This window comes from Pinus tabuliformis, chromosome J (genome assembly GCF_031772625.1).
Source record: "Pinus tabuliformis cultivar Carrire ecotype Pingquan chromosome J, CPIR1, whole genome shotgun sequence".
Taxonomy (NCBI): domain Eukaryota; kingdom Viridiplantae; phylum Streptophyta; class Pinopsida; order Pinales; family Pinaceae; genus Pinus; species Pinus tabuliformis.
In genome coordinates, this window is record NC_142295.1 from 483,708,928 (window position 1) to 483,735,626 (window position 26,699).

General features: G+C 37.2%; 1 protein-coding gene across 2 annotated transcripts in view; it reads left to right on the top strand.

The window, feature by feature from the left end:
- Positions 1 to 26,699, top strand: part of LOC149227903 (uncharacterized) — a 193,104-nt gene that overhangs the window by 122,666 nt on the left and 43,739 nt on the right. The gene's annotated exons all lie outside the window — the stretch shown is intronic.

A 26,699-nucleotide genomic window follows, 5' to 3' on the forward strand; every position in this document is an offset into this window, starting at 1 on the left:
AATGCTGTAATGCTTCTTGAATACTAAACTGTTCAACGTAATCAAGATGTGAACGTAATGGCACATTGTGCGGTGAACTATGTTCAAAGGCCCGCATGATTATCTTGTGTGCCATGGCTCTAATACCACTGAAGCATAAAAACTATGGCTGAAGCAAGAAAACTGATAGCTTGAAGGCTTGAATGTAAAAATACACAGAGGTATTTAATATAATAATTTATTATATATATAAAATGTATAAGATGATATAAGATGATTTGAATGTTACAATGAGGCCCTGCTTTTATACCTCAGCAGGTGACCTTTCGTGAATGGGCATGTCTTTTAGACATGCCTTTTCACCTAACTTAATGACTATTTAACCTAATTAATATTTAATTATTTACTATATATATATATATTTTTTATTTATTTAATTGTTATGAATTATGTTCATAACAATTGAGCTTATATGGGAGTCAAGGAGGGAACTCTAGAGGGAGGTTGGGGGACAAAGAGGAGGAATTTCTAACAAAATCACTACAGAGGGAATTGAGCTTTAATTGTTCTAGAAATTTTGGGCATGGGGCCTAGAATACCTCGAATTTGAAGTACTTTGTAGCTGGGTACTGAGATTGTGCTCAGTTTGGCAGGGAGGTTTTGATCGTTTTGGTAACGGGAGCGGGAGCAAGAGCTACGACAGAGCAAAAACATCTTCAACCACAAAACCCAAGGTTGGTACTCAATAGTAAAATTGATAAATTCTGTACAAAAATTACACAGACAATAGTATATTCTGAGCGTAATATTGGTTATACCTTGTTAAATTCCTAGTTTAGGGCCTCACACACTAGTATTAGAGCCATTTTAAACCCTCAGACTTGTTAAGATAGTGTTAAAAGAATAAATTATTGCTTTTATCCCAAGCGTTGATGTTATAAATTCAAATTCTTGTATTTGCATTCGAATTCAGGTCTATTTGTTAAAATTGGAAACTAGGGCCAAACTCCATGTGGGTCATCTTATTCATGGTTGATGATATTTTTATTAGATTCCTCTCATCGAGAGGTGTAGGATTGATCTAAAGATCATCCGATTCCGATAAGTATTTATGGAGATATGAATTTATTTTGATTATGGAATAATTATCAAGCCGACCTACAACTCATGTATGCTCAGAAGCCCAACAGTCGCATCTATTCAATCATCAACAATTGTGTATAAATACAGGAGGCCTTTTCCTCATTTGGACTCACTCAACTCATCACATCTCTCTCTCTCTGGTGCGCGGCGAAATCTTGCACTGGTGCGCGGCGAAGTCTTGCACTTGTGGCAAAATCTTGCACTGGTGCGCGTCGAAATCTTGCACTGTTGCACGACGTAATCTTGCACTGGTGCGTGGCGATATGTTGGACTGGTGCACGGTGAACGACTCACCGGTGGAGACTTGACAAGTTCGATCTCTGCCCTAGTTTAGGGCTGATCTAGGGTTTGCTGCTGCTGATGTAAATAAGATTTATGTACTTTTTCTCTTTGCTGAATTATTGAAGATAAAGGAAGATTTGATCAAAGGGTTTCCCCACATTGGGGTTTGTCCCTGGCTAGCCGCCACATCTTGTGTCTCTTGTATTGGATTGTTTTTTGTCAATCGTTTAATGTTCTATCTGCACTTTACTTTATGTACATGTGATTGCTAATTTGTGGATAATAATAAGAAAGATAAGTAAACTGCTCTAAGCATAGAACATACCATAAATTAACACTATTCACATCTTGGGCTTTAGCCGTACCAATTCTATAAATAAAGCTTCTTCTTCTGCAACTGACCCTTGGATTTTAGGAGGCCCAATTAGGAAGCAAAAATGAAACACTTCGTCAAGCCTCGACAATACCGTAAAATACTATTTATATTTTCGGCTATGTAGGTTAGTTATGATTGCCGGGACTTATAGAGAAACTTCATGAAAGGGAAATTTTGAATAATAAATAATCCCCCACTGCCTAGTTTACCCATTATTTTGTACTGCACCTGAATAGATACCTCTCAAACTTAGATGTATTGATGAAGAATCTCAAAGGCAAAACTCTAGTATATCACAAAATACAGATTGACTGAATACAAAATACTGACCATACCCACACATCGCCTGTTTAGATCACATAGCCATAAAGGGTGTTGTGTGGCTGTATCTAGTACCACCATACCTATGTGCTTCATTGCATTTAAGTAAACCCTAATAAAGTTTTTTCTCTAGTTCATCGCATATAGTAATGCATTTAAAACCCATTCAACAACGTTTTAATCTAAGGGTTAATCTGTTCTCGCTGTTACTACAACTTGTTTTATATTAGGTATGATAAGTTTCGAGTTAAAATTTAAATCAAAATATGTACATACTACATATAAACATCTGGAGCCAGGTCTTATTTTATCTTAAAAATAAAAACACTTGGTAGAATTCACCTTAATTGGTGATCTCTTGCAAACTCCAGCTATAGTGGGATGTGTGATTCTTTCACAATATTCGCCTATCAACAGGCAGGTTATCTAATATTTTTAGGAATGTTAGCTGGGCATGAATGACCATTCAATCAATTATTTAACATCCATGTATTAGTTGATTGCCATTGCCAAATGGAAAATTTGCAAAGGTGTTGAAAATAACATAGCATGAGGTATCGAAAAATAGACAATAGTCATAAAGAGGGATATGTTTAGGGATTGTTGAAATTTTCCTGTGATTACAACTACTTTTAAAAGTTCTTATCACCTAATTCGGCTAAAGTTACAAAGGAACCAATGTGGAATTAGGCCATCTTGAACCGACAAATTGAGTCACGTAAGATTTAAGGACCTTCACACTGAACGCTATTAAGGCTTCTGTCAAGCATCTTCGAATAATTTAAGTTGAAAAGTTCTTAAGCACCCCTCACGAGTCACAATCTCCGTCAAGAAACCATGCAAAGATATTTCATCAATTACAGTTTCCCTTAGACATTAATTCATCTGTAATCTACGAGCCATCCAGAGCTACCCTTACTTCAATAAGAGGGAAAGTGCAAAATAGTTGCGATGCAAGCATAACTTCCAATAGAGGTAAGGTGGGTTGTAGCTGCGATTTATTGAATGATGTTGGCGTATGGTCAATAATTTGCCGGGTGCGTTTTGCATGCCCTCGTGGGCTTCTTCCTTGTGACTTGATGCTTGGTCTCGATTAGAGTGTTGGACCTATGTGTGGAGAGGGCACGGTTGGGTGGAGAGGGTCATATGGTAAGCCTGGTGCTTGGACTTGGTGCCTTTTCTGGCAATCACGGTGCACTCAGCGTTAGTATTTGGTCAACATGAACACATTTAAAAGATCAGAAATATTTTTATTATTATTTTACGTTTTGTTTATTTAATTTTAATTTATTTTTAAATAATAATAATAATAATAATAATAATAAGATATTATTGCTATATGTGAATTGAAAGGTCTAGTCATGGTTACATATTTGAATATATCACGGTTGAACGTTGGAATGAATTTCCCTACTAGGATTGAATCTTTGTCAAATGATGGTGAGCATTGCTTAAATTATCTTTCACATATTTTTGGGTGTGATTTTAATGTTTTTATTACTTTTTTTTTTAAATATATAAATAAATTTAATGTTCATAATTTTTTTTATTAAAAGAAACGTGATATTACAAACATGAACTGCATGCATTCGTAACCTCTTTCCTCGAATGCTACTTGTATACAGTGGTGTTCTTTCAAATAACATGCTTTGTGGAGTTATCACATTTCTTAGAATTTCATAAAGAGTTATAACATTGTATTTTATAGAATATTCTGTAAATAAAAGACCTTTAGAATTTCGTAAAGAGTTATAATATTGTATTTTATAGAATATTATGTAAATAAAAACCTTTATTATAAGCTATAAATTGAATAATTGATAAATATCATAAGATGTAATCTGAAATTTAAGTCAACAATGAATTTACAACTTATTAAATTTTGGAATACATCTAAGTTATATACTAAAGTAATTAATTATCTACTATCATATAGTTATAACATATATAAATATTTGTTTGTTTAGATGTCAACAACCCTTCCATAATCGCATTTAGGACACCATAAAAAAAGAAAAAAAAAAAGAAAAAAAGAAAAAAGAAAAATAAATAAATAAATAAATGCTAAGAAATGTTGGAAAATGTAACTAGGTTTAGTCTTCATTAATGTATTTGAGTCATCTTGAAATACACTTGTCAAAAGAATAAAGAAAATAATCTTTATTATTGCAACGATGATTTATTAAAGCATGGGTTTCATACTTGGGTCATCACTTATTAGTCAAAGTCCCCATTGTGGACTACTAGGATTAATATTGAGTTTATAGAGTCATTGTATATTCAAAAGAAACCCTTCTTGGGCTTTTGAATCATGTAAAAAGGTTTCGTACTGAGTCGGACATAATTTATGTATCCTCCACACCAAGTCAGCCTAGAAGAGATCAAGTTGGCCTAAGGACATCAATTTGACCTCCCTTGAAGCCTATAAATAGAAGAAAGTCGAATTCATTTGGAGCATCTCATCTCAAGCAAGTTTGATATCTCTAAAGAAGTTGGAGAAGTGCGAAGTGGGTTTAAGAAAGCAAAAGGAAGTGCAAGTTAGGTGGAATCTAAGGAGAAGAAGAAAATCTAACTTTTGGTGCCTCTCTCTCTCTCTCTCTCTTTGTTTCGTGCCCTATTTTGGGAGATCGAAGTCTTCCAAGTTTCGCTGATGCCGAAAGCTGCGACATAGTCAAGTCGCTGGAAAAGAGGTCGAAGATCTAGGAGGTCGACTTGGTGTGGAGGGAAGGTTTGGTCTTTTTCTAGGGTGAAGAGTCTCAAAGAATATTATTGAAAGGAAGAGAATTTTGATTGGGTTTTCCCCTTGAGGGGGGTTTTGCCCTGGCATAGTGCTTATATTTGGTGTCCATTGTTTTATGTGCTTTTGGTTTGGTAATTGCTTGATGAACTAAAAGAAAGAAGATAGAAAAGATAATAAGAGGTCAAGAACATCAAAAGTAATTATCAAGTATAAGAAAATCTTTTTGCCTTTCTGATTTTCTAACATGGTATCAGAGCTTTGATGAAGAAAGAAGAAAAAGGCAGTCTCAAGCACTTGATCAAGGAATCATTCAAAAGGGTTATTCAAGGGAAGAAGTCTACCATCTTCAAAGACAATGTCTAACACAATCAAAGGAGAGAACAAACTTGAAGGAACCTCAAACTACAGGTCTTGGAAGAAGATGATTGACTTCATCCTTGAAAAGAACAAGGTTCTAGACTTGGTCAAAGTAACAAGTAAAGAAGCCTACAAAAGACTCCAGTGATGATGACAAAGTAAAGTTCAGGGAACTATAATTGCTGGCCATGACTGTAATGGTAGAAGGAATAAAGGACAACCTTGTCCTATTCATAGCCAACATCAATCATGCTCAGGAAATGTATGAAGCCTTGTCAAATTTATTCACTATTAAGAACATTGGTCAAGTAGCAAGTTTGAAGAATGAGCTAAGGACCACAAAGATGACTAAAGAAGACACAATGGCCTCCTTCTTTGTGAAGATAACAAGAATCAGGAATAATCTTTTGGCCATTGATGAAATTATTCCAGACAAAGAACTTGTGATCATTGCTCTATTAGGTTCGCCACCTACTTAGGGTGCATTTGCTACAGGACTTAATAGTTGGAAGGAATCTCCCACTTTTGAAGAACTATGGACCATGTTGCATTAATCATTATCGGGATAATATCGGCGTGAGGAAAAAATCAGAAAAAATCGTAATAATCGGGAAAAAATCGGAAATAATAAAAAAAATCGTTTGGTACAAAAATATTCATTTTTTTCATTTTTTTAAATATCTAAACCATCTACAACATAAATACATTGACACATAAATATGATAAAAGAACTAATATATAAGATGTTTATTATCATTTCTAGTGCTAAAATCACAGATAATAGTGAATCATGCCCTGAATAGTATGTCCTGACTCTTGAGTCCCAACTCAGCCTCAAAATATCAACAAAAATTATAATAATGTATCTCATGAGTCATAATGTCATATACAATAAAATGAACAAAATAACTTAAGTCTGATACTATTGATTTCCTCTGCCTCTCTTGCGAGAAAATGCCACAGCTTTCCCTTTCCCTCTAGATGTAGATGCTGGTGCTGGTGGAGTTGGCAGTGGAGTCTGCTGTGCTCTAGAAGCTGAAGAATTAGAAGTAGGAGCTATAGGAGGTAGACCACATCCTCTACTGGTGGTAGGGGTAGCCCGGGCAGGTGGTGTCACGTCCTCCTCCTGTTCCTCCTCCCCCTCCCCCTCCACTACATCTTGCACTAACCAATCATCAACAGACTCCATGAGAGGCCTCTCGGTTTCAACCCTCCATGCAGCAGTGGTGTCAATCCATCCAATGAGATGGACTCCATATCAGGTGTCCTCTCAAGTTGCCTCACCCACAATTGAAGATTGTAGTAGACGTAGACGATGTGATTAAGTCGCTGGGACTCCAACCTGTACAAAGATCATGAAATAATAATTAATAATTATAAAAAAATATTGTTTAATGAATTCAAAAATTTATTTGGAAATTTGCAATATTTTAAATGTTTAAGTGTTAACCTGTTGTGCTTCTTGTTGTGTATTTTTTCAAATACACTCCAGTTGCGCTCACTTCCCGAGGAGCTACATGTTTGGCTGAGGATTTGAATGGCAAGCTTTTGCAGAAGGGGTACCCTGGCACCATACATTCTCCACTATGCATCTACAACAAAATTACAAATAAAATTTTAAATCAACATAAGAAAAATATGGAATTTGAAGAGACAATGAAATTTGAAACAAAGTTACAAAATAAAAAATACCTGGCATTTTAATCGTCCTATCAATCACAGCCATGTCAAAGCCAAATGTGCCACCTGCCATCCTATATGTCTCAATTTCTTTAGAGATCTCTGTACGTTCTGCTGGAGATCGCACCATATTCTGGACACAGGATAAGAATCCATTCATGATCTCAGCATCAAATACAAACCCACATGAGTAAGAAAATGCGGGGTTTAGGAAAAGCCCAGCAGCATGAATGGGACGATGGAGTGTGTTGTTCCATCGCTTAACAATCACTCCCCATAGGAAGAGTTGTCTTTGAAACCCCTCATCTCCCTTATCATCATAGTAGGCCCGAATGGCTTCTTTGGTCCTGTCCATGGCCTCATACAAATAGCCCATTGCGGGCTTCTTACCATCAACTAACTAAAGAACCTTTACCAAAGGTTCAGTAATGGTGCACACCTCCTGCACTCCCGCCCAGAAGTCTTCCTGGTATGAAACTAGTCTGCATACGGCCTCTCCCTCTGGTTTGCGGCTCATTGGCAAAGCACGCCACTCCTCTGAAAGAAACATTCTCTTCACATCCCACATAGAATTCAAGAGGGATTGAAGAGATATGAAACTGGTGGCAAACCGTGTAATGGCGGGGCGCACTAACTCTTTGTTGTTGGTGAATCTTCTCATCAAGCTAAGCACAGATGTATGGTTATATATAAATTTTGTAATGCTTTTGGATGATTCAACAATATATTTGATAGAGGGAATTTTCCCTATGTCCTCCAACATCAAATCAATACAGTGTGCAGCACAAGGTGTCCAAAATAAAGTAGGATGCCTGTCCATAAGCATCCTGCCAGCAGCAACATAATTTGCAGCATTGTCCGTTATGACTTGGACAACATTTTCTGCACCCACCTCCAAAATAAACACATCTAGCAAATCACATAAAGTTCTTGCATCTTTGATTTGTGCAGATGCATCAACAGATTTGATAAACATAGTCCCCTTGGGACAACTAACCAAGAAGTTTATAAGGGTTCTCCCCTTTTGGTCAATCTAACCATCTGACATAACAGTGCATCCTGTTTGTGCCCATGATGCCCTAAAATCCTCCAATCTTTGGGTGCAGTCAAGCTTTTCATTTTGAAGAATCCGGCCTCTGAAATCATGATAAGAAGGGATTTTGTACCCTGGGCCAACAGTTGCAATAGCATCAATAGCAGGTTGGAAAAATGGATTATTCCTTACAATGCTGAAAGGAATATCACTCCAAAGGAGAAATTTTTCCAGCAACTTGTCAGCGTGTTCTTTCTCAGTTCTTTTTAGCATTGAACTGATAGATGGCTGTGAACCAGGTGTGGTTCGAGGAACAAAAAATGATGTGGCAGCTACTGGATTGGTTGATGCTGCAGTAGAACTAGTGCCACTTGCTTGTTCAGCTGACTTTTTTAGTTGCCTCTTCACTTCTTCTTTGGCCTCTCTATTCTGGTATAAAGCTTCCAATGCTTTCATGGCTCTTTGGATGAGTTCAGGATTTGTATTTTTGCAAGGTCCTACATCAAATCCAGGTATTTTTGCAAGGTGATACTTCAATCTGTATACCCCCTCGGACATATGGTGCCCACACAATTTGCAAGTCAAGTTTAGTGTATCATTCGGATCATTAGGTTCACCATATTCCCAAAAAGGATCCAATTTCCTTGGCATGTTTGATTTTGAACTTTGAAGTTGAAAACTTGAATGGTGTTTCGATGAAGTTGTGAACCTATGGGAAAATAAGGATTACAATTTAGAATTTACAAGTTACAAACTTACAATTTAGTATATTTATTTTTACATTGTACAAAAACTAAAAAAAATTACATACAATTTAAAAAACCCCATTCCAAACCAAACCAAAGAAACTAAAAAAACAATACATTGGACAAATGTCAAAAACCCCATTCCAAACTCAACAAAAAAAACTAAAAAAAATTACATTGGACAAATGTAAAAAACCCCATTCCAAACCCAACCAAAACATTGAAAAAAAAAAACAAAGTTTCAAAACAATGAAAACAAAAAAAAAATTGGTGCCCATACCGTTTTTATGGAGATAATCGGTCTCCTCCTTAGCACACTCTTTGATTTTCTCCTCCACGCAGTTGATTTAGCTCCAAAATGGCAAAATCTCCAAGCCTCTCCAACACTCCAAGTCTCCACAGCCCTCTGCGCGCTCTGCTGTCCAAATGAAATAAAACAAATTTGTTTTTTTCCTTTTAAAATCGCGCTGCCCCGACCCTCCACGATTTTTACCTTAAAAAATCACGTATAGAAAAAATAGTGCGAGTACTACTCGCGATTTTCTCGTTTTGATGAAAAACTCACGATTAAACGATAAAATCGCGATAATATCGCGATTTTAACAACTGCAGTCAGGAAGAATTGAGGATCTCATTAGTTTCCAATTCTGAAGATGTTTCAAATGCCTACATTGCTCAACATAAATGAAATAAATTGAAAGGACCAAGGAAGAAAGTTGACATGTCCAAGGTAGAATGCTATCAATGCCATAAGAAAGGTCACTACAGGACTGTCTCGACAATCCAAGAAATAAGAAGAGAGAAAGAGATCATGCTAACATTGCCGAAGAAGAAGATCCAAAGAAAGCAAAACTCGAAGAATCTAACATAAGGGACTTACACTACTATGTCCTTTGCTTTTAGTCTTAGATGTCCTATTTTATATGTTTGATGTTTTAGAATTTATAGGTTTTAACATGATTTTTGGAAAAGACGTTTTCTTTTGATTTGAGAAGTTTATAGGTATCCCTCAAGCTTTGGAGGGAGACCCCGACATCTCCCAAAGATAAGTATCTCATTTTCTTTCAGTTTTTGGTTTCATGGACTTGTTTAAGTTTTGATTATATTAATACTAATCACCGTTCTCCCTCTATTGTCTTGATTAGAAAAACATCTGCTATATCCTCAAGGAGTTTGAAGAGAGCCACTCAAAATAAGGTTTGTCAAGAAATAAAGGTATGCCTTAAACCACAAAACCTTGACTTTTATAATAAATATTTATTCATTTGACAATCCATTACTAACATTGTTATGTCTAGCTATATTGAATCATAGTGGTTCTTGGTTTGAGTGATTCATCACTTGATAAATCTACCCTACTCATATTCTTAACTGAGTTTATAGAACCATAGACAGGTTATCTAGAAAACCCTAACCTAAGGGTATGCTAATGTGAATGATTGAAACCCTAAACTGCCTAGGGTTATTGAGAAATGCTATTTGAAGTCTTAATTGATGATGTTATGTTTGGGATTTTTGGTATGATCAGGAAAACCTAACTTGTTAGGGTTGAATGATAATGTCTAAAATCTAGAACCTTTGAATTTTTGGTAATTTTGGGTTTGCTATGTTCTTATATTGAAACCCTAACCCATTAGGGTTTGGTGGAATGTGTAAGCAAGACCCTTATGGTGTCTTAGAAATGATTTTCTTGGAATGTGTTTGTCCAGTCAAACCCTAGTCTAATAAAGTTTGTTGTATATCTAACTCTTATTGATATTTGTGATGCTAGGTTTGACTAACACATGATATGAAATGCCTATGTATGATGATGAAGTCCTAGATGTGTTAGTTGATCTGTCCATCAGTGATCATGAATCTTATGGTTTGGAAATAAGCCCTAGTCAAAGGTTGTTTCTCTAGGATGAAAATATTTGTGAAATTCTAGGGTTTTGGAGTTAAACCTTAGTAGAAGTGAAAATATCTGATGTATGATGACAATGTGATAATTTGAGATTTGTAAAATCTGAGTTTTAGTTGTGATTGATTTTTGATTGAAAAATCTAGTGTTTGCAACTAACCCTAGTGAACGCTGGTTATGACTACGCTGTGATTGGTTGAAATCTAGGATTTGTGTGAAATCGTAGTTGACAATGTGATTATTTGAGATTTGTAAAATTTGAGTTTTAGTTGTGATTGATGTTTGATTGAAAAATCTAGTGTTTGCAAATAACCCTAGTGAACGCTGGTTATGACTACGCTGTGATTGGTTGAAATCTAGGATTTGTGTGAAACCATAGTAAGGAGTCTAACATATGAAATTCTGAAAGTTGTTAGATGCTTTGATGATCTATATTTGTTTGAATTATTTCTAGGGTTTGCTATGTGGAAAGGTATGTCATACCTTTGGAAGAAACATTGAAACCCTAGATAAAAGTTGTTATAGTCTAGGATTTATAACTAAGTCTCTAATAAGATGTTGAAAGAGTATGTGTCTCTTGTTTGTTTTGGTATCTGATATATAAGGTTGAAATGCTTTCGTAATTCTGATATGGCTAACTTCATGCTTCTATAGATTTGGTTGTACTTGATATCTAAGTTGTGCAGGTACACAATCTTCAATATGGTGAAGATGTTTGTTGATAAGCATGATGTGGATGATGATAACTCTGATGAAATGGTTGGAAGCCATAAAAGATTCTCTGATGTTGAAGTAAAGAAGTTGATCTCCCTAGATTAAGAGGGAGCTTGGATAAAGGAAAGCTCCCTAGTTGAGAGGGAGGGCATATAATAGTTTTGATTGGAGAATGTTTGAAGATATGTTGCTGTATATGAAGTAGGAAAGTAAAGTGTATGTTTGAGGAATCTTCTGTCAAAGATTCGATTGATAGTCCTACTATGTTGAGAAGCAACCTCTGTTATCTAATAGACCCCGAAGTTTTGTATTTGATTTTGTACATGTGAAAGTATATTATTGATTGGGGTTTTGTTTGTACAGGTGAATCTCTCGAAGGATTTTGATAGCATGCTGGTTACCAATCAGTTTGATTGGGAGAGATTGGTTATCCTTGACCTGCTGGATCAAGGAGTGCTGAGGCTTTGTGAGTGAAGCATTGCTTTGTAATACATTTGGCAGACACTTTGTGCTGATGTCTAGGTCTCGAAGTTGGAAAGGTGGCGTTGGTCATTGAGCTTTGACACACACCTGGATTTCTGGGTTGATGGTTAGCAAGTAAGTCTGATGGTACCTAGAGAGGCTGAAAGCTTGAGTCCATCTTATTCCCACTTAGATAGATTTCCTTGGTCAGGAATCTAGTCCGTGGCATTTCGGTACCTAAATCGTTGAGAGACCAATGAATAGATTGCGCTGGTTAGGAATGTAGTCCGTGGCATTGCGGTGCCTAAATTATTGAGAGACAAGTGGATAGACTACCCTGGTCAGGAATCTAGTCCATGGCATTTCGGTGTCTAAATTGATGAGAGATCAATGGATAGGTTGCCCTGGTCAGGAATCTAGTCCATGGCATTGCGGTGCCTAAAGTTATTCATTGTTCATATAGTTTGAGATCTTCCATTGTATTTGTATATTATGAATACCTCCCTAGTTAAGAGGGAGTGTTGGAAAATGTAACAAGGTTCGGTCTTCATTAATGCATTTGAGTCATCTTGAAATATACTTGTCGAAAGAATAAAGAATTTTTTTATTATTATTGTAACAATGACTTATTAAAGCATGGGTTTCATGCTTGGGTCATCATTATATTAGTCAAAGTCCCCATTGTGGACTCTTAGGATTAATATTGAGTTTATAGAGTCATTGTATATTCAAAAGAAACCCTTCTTGGGCTTTTGAATCATGTAAAAAGGTTTAGTACCGTGTCAAAAATAATTTATGTATCCTCCACACCAAGTCGGCCTAAGGACATCAATTCGACCTCCCTTGAAGCCTATAAATAGAAGCAAGTCGAATTCATTTGGAGCATCTCATCTCAAGCAAGTTCAATATCTCTAAGGAAGCTAGAGAAGTGTGAAGTGGGTTTAAGGAAGCAAAAGGAAGTGCGAGTTAGGTTGAATCTAAAAAGAAGAAATCACACTTTTGGTGCCTCTCTCTCTTTGTTTCGTGCCCTAGTTTGGGAGATTGAAGTCTTCCAAGTTTCATTGATGCCGAAAGCTGCCTAATGTCAGAAGCTGCTACATAGTCAAGTTGTTGGAAAAGAGGTCGAAGATCTAGGAGGCTGACTTGCTGTGGAGGGAAGGTTTGGTCTTTGTCTAGGGTGAAGAGTCTCAAAGAATACTATTGAAAGGAAGAGAATTTTGACTGGGTTTTCTCCTCGAGGGGGATTTTTCCCTGGCATAGTGCTTATATCTGGTGTCCATTGTTTTATGTGCTTTTGCTTAGGTATTTGCTTGATGAAATAAAAGAAAGAAGATATAAAACTTAATAAGAAGTCAAGAACATCACAAGTAATTATCAAGTATAAGAAAATCTTTTTTCCTTTTTGATTTTCTAACATGAAAATATTATGAAGTGATATTATGATCCATGAAGATCCATGCATTTTATAAGTATTGTTACACATTAGGATAGATCACCATGCATTAGGACAATGAGGTAGCGATAGCACTCTCCTTGACCTCAGTATCAATAAGACCTGCCTGCAGGTAATAATAGCAGAAAACTATACCTATATGTGAGCTTGAATTTACGAAATTGTATTTATTAATCTAAATCGTATCTCAGATTTCCATAACCTTATTGTGGCTAGGAAAAAGCTACAATGGTAAAGACATATCAACGACGACATCATCAGATAGAATCACCATCAATATCGCCACCACCGTCGTCATCGCCATTGTCATTGTCACCACCGATACCATCATCAGCACCAACCTTTTCAACACTGGAATTAACCATTATAATGCGCTCATTGGAAGTCATCTTGGAAACATTAAAAGGGCTGCCAATAGCTAATACCAAGGAAGAACAACCCCACCTTGAGGAAAGAAACCTAGAGGAGCCCAAGTGTTTTGATCGTAGACAACCGAAGGAAGATATTTCTAGGGAGCTGCAAAAGATTAAACTTCCAGAATTTACAGGAGGGCGAGCCAGAGAACGTTGCTAAAGCATGGCTAGAAGGAATGACAAGGTGTTTCACACTAAGAGAATATTACTCTACCTCTAAGACAAAGATCGCTATATTTCAACTTAGAGAGAGTGCTTTGATTTGGTGGGGAAATCTAGAAAAGCAATTACATCTCACATCATACAACATTCCCTGGGAGTTGTTCGATGAAATATTTCGTGCAAAATACTTGCCACCTTACTTTTAAGAGCAACAAGTTAGAGCTTTCCATATGTTAGTCCAACGTAACAAAACAGTGGAGGAATATGAGATAAGGTTTATGGAACTCGTGAAATACATTCCTTATCTTGATACTGATGAACGTCAGGTCGAACGTTTTGTGTATGGACTAAATCCTCGAATCAGGGCCATGGTTAGATTGTGGAAGCCATCATCAATAGCAAAGGCAGTTCAATGTGCCCATTACACATAGGAGCATTTAGGGATCAAAAAGGATATCAAGCCGACATGACCCCCATAACCAGGATTTCCAGGGAAGACTCCCTGGAACCTTTTCAGAGGGTGTAGCTCGAGACCACCTCCTTATGCTAATAGATTTACTCGAAGAGGAGTAGGAGCAAGAGCTCCCATGACAGTTAATACTATAGATGTTGAATCATCAAACATAAGTCAGTGGAATCTCGAGGAACTACTAATAGAAGAAGAAGCGCGAGAGGAAGTAGCACAAGAGGACAGAGCTCCTTGTGTAGAAACTCACAATCTGACTCAAGGGGATCATCCTAGGTTAATTGTTGGGGATGTGGAGGACCACATTTTTAGCGTGATTGCCCAGAAGCCTCGTCAAGTGTAATGCATAGAGCAAGCAAATAACCATCATCAAATAACCAAGGCAATTCTAGAATCCATGTTGTGGTCAACAACAACCAGGCGAAACATCAATCCATTGTAGTGGAGTACTCAAGTACTATTAATGGCATAAGACTTTAAATTTTATTTGATATCGGTGCTACCGATAGTTTCATTTCATCATATGCATTAAATAAATGTGGGTTGGCAGCCTGCAAGAAAAACGATTTCAGACAGGTGGAAATGGCTTAAGGAGAACTTCAATTCGTAGATTTGAGTGTTGAGGAATGGAAAGTTGATCTAGGGATCTGTTCGACTAAGTTAAAAGTATATGTCACAGCCCTAGGAACTTGTGACCTTGTTATATGGATGGATTGGTTAGAAACTCATCAAGCATGGGTAGACTATTACGGGAAAAGAATTCTCTGCATAAATGACGAAGGAGAAACGATCCAAATCTAGGGCATTAAGAGGAAGATATTTTTACGCTTCATCTCAGCAATGCAAATGAAACGTTGCTTAAGAAAATGTTGTTAGGTATATGTAGTTAAGGAAGTAAGCAGGGAAAAAGGACCGTCCTTAGAGCAATATCTTGTGTTATCCGAATTTCTAGATGTTTTTCCAAAGGAACTACCAGGATTACCTACTGAAAGAGAGCGAGATCTCACGATAGAATTGAAACTTGGTACAAAACCGATCTCTAGAACACCTTACAGAATGACAACTCCAGAACTACAAGAATTACAAATTCAATTGAAGGGACTTTTGGATATAGGACACGTTCAACCCAGTATTTCACCTTGGGGTGCTCCTGTAATTTTTGTAAAAAAGAAGAATGGTTCCTTGCGGCTATGCATAGACTATCGAGATTTAAATCAAGCTACAGTAAAGAATAGGTATCCAATGCCTCAAATTGATGACCTCTTCGACCAAATGAAAGGAGCTTCTGTCTTTTCAAAAATTGATCTACGATTAGGTTATCATCAATTAGGAATTAAGGAAAGCGATATATCTAAGACTGAATTCCGAACATGCTTCGAGCATTATGAGTTCACAGTGGTACCATTTGGGTTGACCAATGCACCAGTAGTATTCATGAACCTTATGAATAGTGTTTTCCGCAAATATCTCGACCAATTTGTACAAGTCTTCTTAGATGATATTCTCATCTACTCTAAAAATGAGAAATAGCATGAAGAACATTTGCAAATAGTATTATCTTGCTTCAGAGAACACTAGTTATATGGAAAGTTATCCAAGTGTTCTTTCTTTCAGAAGAAGATTCATTACTTGGGTCATATTATATTTGGTAAAGGAATCTCAGTAGATCCTGAGAAGGTAAAAACAATCATGGAATGGCTGATACAGAAAAATGCGCATGAAGTGTGAAGTGTTATGGGTTTAACCGACTATTATTGAAGGTTTGTAGAAGGATTCTCCAAAATTGCAAAGTCTACCACAACTCTCTAGTGTAAGGGAGTTAGGTATGAATGGACTGAGGAATGTCATAGAGCATTCTCTGAACTTAAAAGATTGTTGACCAGTGCACCAATATTGCGAGTACCTGATATGGACAAAGATTTTACTATATGTACTAATGCATCCAAGCAAGGATTAGGTGCAGTGTTAATGTAGGATAGAGGCGTAATAGCGTATGCCTCTAAGAAGTTAAAGCCTTTTGAAGAACTCTACGCCACACACAATTTAGAGTTAGCCACTGTAGTGCTAGATTTAAAGATATGGAGACACTATTTAATAGGGAGAAGCTTTATGCTCAAAAGTGACCACCAAAGTTTACAATATTTGTTTACCCAAAGAAACTTGAATGCTAGACAAAGACGATGTAGTGAATTCTTAAGTGAGTATGACTTTGGAATTTCATACATTAAAGGAAAAAAGAATATAGTGGCAAATGCATTAAGTAGAAGACCACAAATATTTTCCCTCATACCTACCAAAGTAGACTCGAGAAAATAAGTACTAGAACATCTCTTGAGAGACAGTTGGTATTTAAAAGAAGTATTGAAAATATCGGTATTGGCAAAATATCGGAATATATCGACAAACATATATATATTATCAGTTTTTTAAACATTAGCCGATATTTTCAAAATATGGTGATATTTAGCCGAGATTTTCAAAATATCGCGATATTTACCTGCCAAAATATCGTTTGCTTGAAAATATCGCGATATTTGCGATATTTCACGAAATATTGTCAATATTATCAACATTGTTTAAAAGTGACATCCAGGCTTGATAGTAAAAATCCAAAAGAACCTAAAGTTTGAGGGATATGAACTAGAAGATGATGGAATTTTGCGATTCCATGTAAGGATGTACATTCTTGATAGTGGGGATCTTTGAAACAACATTCTCAATGAAGCCCATAGAGCGTTGTATTGTGCACATCCTGGTGTGAAGAAAATGTATGTTGATACAAAGAAATTCTTCTTCTGGGCAAGCATGAAACACGATATAGTCCAATTTGTTGCAAAATGTCTCGAATGTCAGCAAGTGAAGGTTGACCATTGTCATCCAATAGGTCTCTTACAACTTCACAACATTCTTATGACCAAATGGGAGATAATTTCTATGGAATTTATCATAGGGCTACTTCTTACTCCACAAAGGCATAATGCCATTCTGGTTGTGGTGGATAAATTAACGAAAAACACCCATTTTATTCTCGTAAGAGATTCTTACGAAGTTGTTGACGTAGCTTGGGTATCTATAAATGAAATTATCAGATATCATGGAGTACCGAAGAAGCTCATATCAGATAGAGACTCACAATTCATTTCAAGATTCTAGACTTGTATGCAATCAACTTTAGGAACTCAACTAAATTTAAGTACAACTTATCATCCTGAGATTGATGGACAAACAGAAAGGTTGAACCGAGTACTAGAAGATATGCTGAGAATGTGCGTTATGGACCAACAAACACACTAGGAAAAGTACTTTCCCTTAGTTAAATTTTCATACAATAATAGTTACCATAGTTCAATCAGAATGCCTCCATTTGAAGCAATGTACGACAGACCTTGCAGAACACTGTTAAGTTGAGACAGGTTAGAAGGTCGGGTGATAGTGGGGCCATAATTAATTCAAGAGATGGAGGAATAGGTGAAACAAATTAGACAACGGTTAAAGGAGGCACAAAATAGGTAAAAGAGTTATGCTGATGCTCATAGGATTGATAGGAATTACGAAGTAGGGGATCAAGTTTTCATCCACATCAGACCAAACAAAAGCACCATCCCGTTTGGAAAAGAAACAAAGTTGTCACCCCGATTTATTGGGCTATTTAAAATTCTGGAAAAAGTTGTACTTGTTGCCTATCGTCTTGCATTGCCACCCCACTTGCATAAAGTTTATAATGTATTTCATGTATCTGTATTAAGACATTACATAGTTGACAAATCTCATAACCTTCAATGGAAGGAGTTGCAAGTATCGGACGGGGGAACCATTTCGGTCGAACCATTACGTACACTGGAACATAGGGTTCGATAGCTGAGAAATCGCCTAGTAGGCCGAGTTAAGGTCCAGTGGGACAAGTATAACCCTGGATCGACTACTTGGGAAGATATAGATACCATATGTCAGAAATACCCCAACTTATGTTGATTTTGAAGAACTTAAAACCTTATTTTGTATATGGTTACTTTATTTGAGTTGGATATTTAAGACTATTATTTTGAAGTATCACACATAAAAATGAATTCTATTTTGCTGGTACATGGTATATGTTATTTGCTTAACTTTGCTGGTACATGGATACCAATATGAAATATGTTATTTAATTAAAATTGTTGGAATATGGGCATCAATATGAAGTTTAGTATTTGATTAACCTTGCTATGAAATCTAAATTATGAATAATGTTATGGATGAGATATCTATAATTTTATTTCATTTCTGCATATCCACATGATTGATGAGATGGAAATAACACAATGACTACCTTTTAATATGAAAGCTCACTTATAGATTTATGGGTTGGATATGGCCAAGTAGACATAGGGGGTCATGCATTTTAGGAAATAGTTTTCCTAAGTATCAAGTTAAGACAATATTTAGGCCTTTAAGTGTGATTTAATTAGATAATGAGAGAATATGTAAATGCTCTCAAAAATAAATAAATGAAAACATGAGTGGTAAAAGTCAAATTCAACTCTTAAACAGTTCCATGATTCTAGGAACAAGAGAGAGCTTTTAGGCGTTAAATGGGAAGCTGATAAGAAGACTTTTCTGTTTTAAAATAGAGGAAAAGATGGAATGGATAAAGTCTCAAGGAGAGTTATCTGCCACATATGTATGCATGCAGAGAGCTTTAGGACTTTTGTTAGAGGGGTGATCGGATCCTCCAATGATCCAATCCAATGCATTCTTATAAATAAGTGAACCTGCACATTCAATAGGAGGAGGCCACTAATAGGAAATCAAGCTTGTGTGTGTGTGCGCGAGACCAAAGAGTCTCGAATGCAATCATTGCTTTTTATATTAATATAGGCAGAGTTATTTCCTGACTGTGTCAAAATATTAAAGTATTCCATGTATGAGTTTACTGTGAATTCGTAGGTTTTGCAACAGGTTGTAGGCAAAATTCTGAAAGACGCAGAGGGATGGATTGATTCAGAGGAATCACAATGGATTTCGAATCCAAGTGAAGAGACAGAGGAAGCTCTAGAGGAATGGCGTAGCAAGGATGCGCTTAAGAGTTAAGCTCAAAGAAGCTGATCGGTGGAAGGCAAAGTTCTGAAGAATAAGCAGAGAGAGAAGCACGATTCAGAAGAATCAAAAGGGGCCATCGAGTCCAATTGGAGCATCAAAGCGGAGCTATGAAGAGAAGGAGTGAAGTTAAGCCCTAGCGAGAATGAGTTGAGCAGTAGAAGAGTGGAAAATAGAACCTTTGAAGAAGCCGAACTACAAAGAAAAATAGAAGAAAGCGCGGAAAAACTAAGTACAGAGAGTCTAGTGGAAAAGTGAAGGATGGATGCTTAGTAGCTGTTGGATCATTAAGATCAATGATTGAGATTAAATCGCAGTGGCAGAAAGCCTTTTAAAGTCTTCAGAGCGAGTCATTGAGTTATAGCAATGAGCGATTGCCAATGAAATGAGGACTGTCAGATCAAGATCCAAATCGCCTGTCCAGATCTAATCGCAAATCGCATATTGGAGCCGGCAAAGGACTGGCGATAGTGGATTAAGCAAGGGCCGATCGCCGATAGCGATAAAGCGAATCAGAGGTATCGGGATATCGAAATCGGCGTATGGAGAAGACTTGCGATAATACAAAGGGCCGATGGGTAGCGGACCCGACACATTTATAGACGCGGGTTCAATGGATTTGAAGTCCGATATATATGTTTTGGGGTGTTTTCCTTTGTAAACAGGATAGCGAAGAATAAAGCGCTGATAGTGTATTTCCCGGGTTTGTAGGGAAATCGCATATCGGGAAATGGAAGGCATATATATATGTATTGTTGTGGAATATAGCCGATAGCGATTGCGATGAGGTTTAGCCTTGAAATCTGCGCTAAAGCCGTATGTAAAGCGGAAAAGTATATTTGCGTAAGTTTCCTTTGTAAAGGTATTTACGCATATAGAATGGTTTTATGTGTTAAATATGTATTAGCCAAAGGTTGAGAGGACTAATTATATATATATATATATGTCTAACGATGGAGGGATATGAAGAAAAGGCTTCGTTAAGTCTCATATGAAGGTTATAAGAGTGGATAGAGTTCCAATAGGAGATAATGGCGGGGTGATTGGGTTTCGATTCAAAGGAACTGGTGGTGAAGGGCCTTAACCATATATAAATATGAAGTTTGACTCCTTTGTGAGTCTATTGCCTGGGACAGTTGTGTTAGGCACTCTTATGAAATCTGTGGGTATGGGTGCGGGTGTAGCCCTGCACCATTAGTGGTATCAGAGTAGAATTGAGGTCAAAGAAGAATTACTATCAGAGCAAAAATAAAGCGGGGAAGATTTCTGCGAAAAGGAATTTGCACACAGGAAAAGGTAATGTGCTGAATGATAAAGACTACAGTGGGAGATTGTAGCAGTTCCAGCAGAGGCTTGGAGTAAGCAGGAATAGAGGATTCCTTGAAGGAAAGAGAAAGCAAGATTGCTTAGCGCAAGTTCTGAAGGAAAGAGGACTTGGAGACAAAACAAAGGACAATCCATTCAAAGGACAGCTGGAATGGTGAAACAAGATCATGCTGAGATCTTGGAAGTGAGGTAATGTGTTCTGTTTTAAATTAGGAATGTGTGTTTTTTATACTAATGCATAGGTGACAACAAGAAAAGCTGTGAGAAGAACAAGTGAGCTCTTAAAGACAAAGTAAAGAGAATACTCTAAAGGAGAAGTGGCAGTAAACCTGAAGAATCCAACAAGAGACTGGACAGAGAGGATAGCTAAAGTGTTCTCAAGAGAAAGTGAGAGATTGCAGAAGCCTAGAAGGAGCAAAGGTGTTGCTAAAGAAGAAGTTCCAGATAGAGGACCCGTGCTTACCAAAAGACCGAGTGAGGAGAGCTTAGTCAGGTAAGATTGCAGCTAGGAGGACTAGCTGTTGCAGAGGCTTGTTGCAAAAGAGCTCATGAAGAAAGAAGAGAAGAAGATGACTACTGATAGTCATAGCAGAGGTTCAGAGAGAAGCCACAGCAGAAGATATGAGAAGAAGGATGCCAAGGCAAATGGCAAGAAGATGAGTCAAGAGGAAATTGACAAAGAGGTTGCTGAATTAAAAGAACAACTCAATGCATTAAGGAGAATGCTTAAGGAAAGCCAGAGACTAGGTTGGGTCTTGAGGAAGAAGCCAGTAGAATGGCATGAGATGCAGAGAAGGCTGCAACAAAAGAAAGTGAAGTGGTTGAAGGGAAAACTCAAGGAAGTTGAGTTAGAAATGGAAGAATCCATTTGTGAACCAGAACAAGGAGAATTTTTGGGAGATAGTGAAGATGAAGACTTGAAGACTAAAACTTCAAGTAAGGCCGAAGGGTCACATGGTTTTAAATCTGACAATTTGTGTATGTTTGTAGGTGAAGGACAATTGGCTGATATTGTCATGAAGAAGGAAAAAGACCAGCAGAATCAAAATTCTGTTCTGGAAGAAGATGAGGTAGATAGATCTCATATACAGCTGGTGGAAGATGTCAAGCAACTAAGTGAAGGGCTTGAGGAGATTGAAGAAGAGACCATTGAAGAATTTTTGAATCATATGAATGATTTAGAACAGCAAGGAGATATGATGGCTGAACCATCAAGTGAGACCATAGGGTCTTATATTTTTAAAACTAATAGTTTGTGTATGATGGGAGATATTACAAGAGAAAAACGACCATTTGAAGATATCTTCAGAGGAGATAAACAGCAAGGGACTGAAGGCAAACTTGAGGAAGAGACTATGTTAGCTGAAAACATAGTAAAGGATCATCAATTCACTATGATGATAGGCACAGTAGAGATAGCCATGGAAACTGTTGAGACAGACAGTAGGGAAGAAGGACATCTACTGAAGGATGTTAAGAAGGAGGAACCCTATACAAAGGATTTAACCTTGGGAAAAGGAACACTAACAAAGGAGTGTTTTGAAGAGGATGGATAATCTTTTGAAGATATCGAAAGTCTGGAGGAGTACTCTAGGAGAACAGAGTATGATGGAGAAGACCTCTTGAATGAGGGAAGTAGTGATTTGCTACAACAGAAAGACCTTGAGATTACAAGGATCAAAGGAAGACAATGTTTTAATACTGTAACACAGCATGTAAAGGATGAATCTAGAAGAAGAGAGCATTGTGATGAAGTGCTTGCTAAGTGTGAAGAAGAGATTAAACTGCTAGAGAAACTGATGAGAGAACCTAATGGTAGAACAGAAGTTGCAGTTACAGTTTTTGAAGAAGAAGATGTGTCTCAAGTAGGCATGGAGACAGGAAGATGCAATAATTTGTTTGTAGGTTCATTAAACAACATGAATGAGTATGAGTATGTGATCAAAGAGATTGAGCAGAGATTGTTTGAAGATGGTAAAGAGGTGGTAGGAATCAAACAATTTCAAAGTAAAGATAACCAGTAACAGGTTAAAGGAGGAGGAGTTCACTACAGTGGACAAGAGCAGGAAGGCATCATTAGAACAGATGGTGTGGAAGAGAGACTAATGGACAGTCTCATGAATTCTGCTGAGAATTCGAATCAGCATACTGATATGCTGACAGAGGAAGAGGAAATAGAGCAACAAACTGAAATGTTGCCAAAGAAAGAAGAGGCACCAAGGCCTCATGTTTTTAATTTTAACAAGTGTTTTGTGAATGCAGGTTTTGTTGCAATTGCTAGAGGAGATTTGGCACAAGTGACCAGCGAAGTAAAGATGAAAGAAGAAGACTTCATGGAAGAATTCAATCCATGGAACAAAGATGTTAAATTGTTGGAGAAAATGCTGAACAATCATGATTCAATCATGAAAGAGGGTAAGGATGATAGGGAGGTAGCAAAAATGGTAGCAAGTAAAGCAAGAGCAAGTAAACCAAAGAATGAAGCAAGTAAAAGAAAAGTCAGCATAGAAAACAACAACAATAACCTGAAACCTAAGTTGCACGAAACGGGGAAACGGGTACGAGTTTCCGAAACATGAAGCGATACGAAACGCGACCTCCCTAAATTTTGGAAATGGGGAAACGCGAATATATATATATATATATATATATATATATATATTGAAAATATTTAAATATATATATGTGCAATCATAAAGCATAAATGATACATTATAATTTATTACACTTAAACATTAAGATTTAATTTACATCACATTTACTCATGAATGATCACATAATGAAAATAAAAATATCAGAATATCCAAAAGCAACCTTTATTATATATCCAAATCTCAAAAATCAGCCTTTATTTATATTAATATATGAGGCTGCAAGTACAATAAAGACTATAAGGCTGCAAGAGAGAGATCCAAATCAGGATTTTCTGCATCCACATCCCATTCTTTAGAAGGACCATTGTTGTATTGGGAGTCTCCTCCTACATAGTCGAACGACCTTAGTGCTCTTGATTAAATACACGTTTCATACACTAGTACCCTACATGATCTTGATTATTGGGAGTTTCCCATGCATATAGGGCTTGGTTCTCTTGATTAGATACAAGTTCCATACCCTAGTACATGATAAAATCCAATGGAAACATTGCAATCCCTCCAATCCTGAAATCCTGAAAAACAAATAAGTCTGCTAGATTTTGAGTGAGATCTAAAATTCTACTTTCTCCATATGAAATCCAATGAGGTCGAAACCACTCTCAAACATCCTGAGTCATTTCATGGTAATGTTAAAAATTTAAGTAAAAGGATGAAAATGAAAAATAAAGGAGAATATCACTTTTACATTAAGAATTTAACATTACCATGAACTGCATATCCCTCAAACTTCCTGATGAACTGCATGTCAACACTAGGGCAAAAATTCACTTTTATAACTTTAGACACGCATCTAGAAGCAACAAGAAGTCACTAACATACCCTAAAAGTAAATTTAAAAAAAAAAAAAAAAAAAAAAAAAAAAAAAAAAAAAAAACACACACACAAGTTAATGAGGAAACGTGGGTCGTACAGCCCTGAAACGCGTTTCCGGCCGTACTGGCCACGTTTCTATTTCGGGAAACGTGGCAGTACGGCCGGAAACGCGTTTCACGCCGTACCAAACGTGTTTCCACGTTTCGTACCCGTTTCCGTACAGAAACGGACCTCTATACCATGTTTCCTGCAACATAGCCTGAAACAAAGAGCAGAAGACAAAAGTAAGAAGCAGAAGATGGACCAGCCCAAAGATATGCTGGACATAGAAATTGAAGAAATATGGCAGCAGATGATGGAGAAATTCAAATGGAGGACAATGGTAACTGCAACAATCAAGATCAATCAGAGTTTGAACCTGATTGAAAGGAAGAAGAAAATGGAGCAAAAGACAATACAAGTGCAGTGGCAGCAAAGGAATAAAGCATCTGGACAGTTATAGAACAAAGTGTAGGATCCAAGAAGACCAAGACCAGAAGACACATGATCAGGAAATCATGAATATTTTCTACTTTGGGAGTCTGATGTAGGAGCATTCAGCCCAAGGAAAATCATTGTAAATAGTAGACATAGGGGGTCATGCATTTTAGGAAATAGTTTTCCTAAGTATCAAGTTAAGGCAATATTTAGGCCTTTAAGTGTGATTTAATTAGATAATGGGAGAATATGTAAATGCTCTCAAAAATAAATAAATGAGAACATGAGTGGTAGAAGTCAAATCCAACTCTTAAACAGTTCCATGATTCTAGGAACAAGAGAGAGCTTTTAGGCATTAAATGGGAAGCTGATAAGAAGACTTTTCTGTTTTAAAATAGAGGAAAAGATGGAATGGATAAAGTCTCAAGGAGACTTATCTGCCACATATGTATGCATGCAGAGAGCTTTAGGGCTTTTGTTAGAGGGGTGATCGGATCCTCCAATGATCCAATCCAATGCATTCTTATAAATAAGTGAACCTGCGCGTTCAATAGGAGGAGGCCACTAATAGGAAATCAGGCCTCTGTGTGTGTGTGTGCGCGCGAGACCGAAGAGTCTCGAATGTAATCATTGCTTTTTATATTAATATAGGAAGAGTTATTTCCTGACTATGTCAGAATATTAAAGTATTCTATGTATGAGTTTACTGTGAATTCATAGGTTCTGCAACAGGTTGCAGGAAAAATTCTGAAGGATACAGAGGGATGGATTGATTCAGAGAAATCACAATGGATTTCGAATCCAAGTGAAGAGATAGAGGAAACTCTAAAGGAATGGCGTAGCAAGGATGCGCTTAAGAGTTAAGCTCAGAGACGCTGATCCGTGGAAGGCGGAGTTCTGAAGAACAAGCAGAGAAAGAGAAGCACGATTAAGAAGAATCGAAAGGGGCCATTGAGTCCAATTGGAGCATCAGAGCGGAGCTCTAAAGAGAAGGAGTGAAGTTAAGCCTAGCGAGAATGAGTTGAGCAATAGAAGAGTGGAAAGTAGAACCTTTGAAGAAGCCAAACTACAAAGAAGAAACTGAAGAAAACACGGAAAAACTAAGTACAGAGAGTCGAGTGGAAAAGTGAAGGATGGACACTCAACAACCGTTGGATCATTAAGATCAACGGCTGAGGTTAAATCGCAGCGGCGGAAAGCCTTTTAAAGTCTTCGGAGCGAGTCATTGAGTTATAGCGATGAGCGATTGCCTTTGAAATGAGGATCGTCGGATCAAGATCCAGATCGACTGTCCTGATCTAATCGCAAATCGCATATCGAAGCCGACAAAGGACTGGCGATAGTGGATTAATCAAGGGCCGATCGCTTATAGCGATAAAGCGAATCAGAGGTATTGGGATATTGGAATCGGCGTATGGAGAAGACTTGCGATAATACAAAGGGCCGATGGGTAGCAGACTTGACACATTTATAGACGCAGGTTCAATGGATTTGAAGTCCGATATATATGTTTTGGGGTGTTTTCCTTTGTAAACAAGATAGCGAAGAATAAAGCGTTGATAGTGTATTTCCCAGGTTTGTAGGGAAATGACATATCGGGAAATGGAAGGCATATATATATGCATGGCCATGGAATATAGCTGATAGCGATTGCGATGAGGTTTAGCCTCGAAATTTGCGTCGAAGCCGTACGTAAAGCAGAAAAGAGTATATTTGCGTAAGTTTCCTTTGTAAAGGTATTTATGCATATGGAATGGTTTTATGTGTTAAATATTTATTAGCCAAAGGTTGGGAGGACTAATTATATTTATGTCTAGCGATGGAGGGATATGAAGAAAAGGCTTTGTTAAGTCTCATATGAAGGTTATAAGAGCGGATAGAGTTCTGATAGGAGATAATGGCAGGGTGATTGGGTTTCGATTCAAAGGAACTGGTGGTGAAGGGCCTTAACCATATATAAATATGAAGTTTGACTCCTTTGTGAGTCTATTGCCTGGGACAATTGTGTTAGGCACTCTTATGAAATCTGTGGGTATGGGTGCGGGTGTAGCCCTGCACCAGGTGATAACCCTGGTTATATTGGGAGGGGTGAAGGTGTTGCCCACTGTTATCGTCCAAAACCT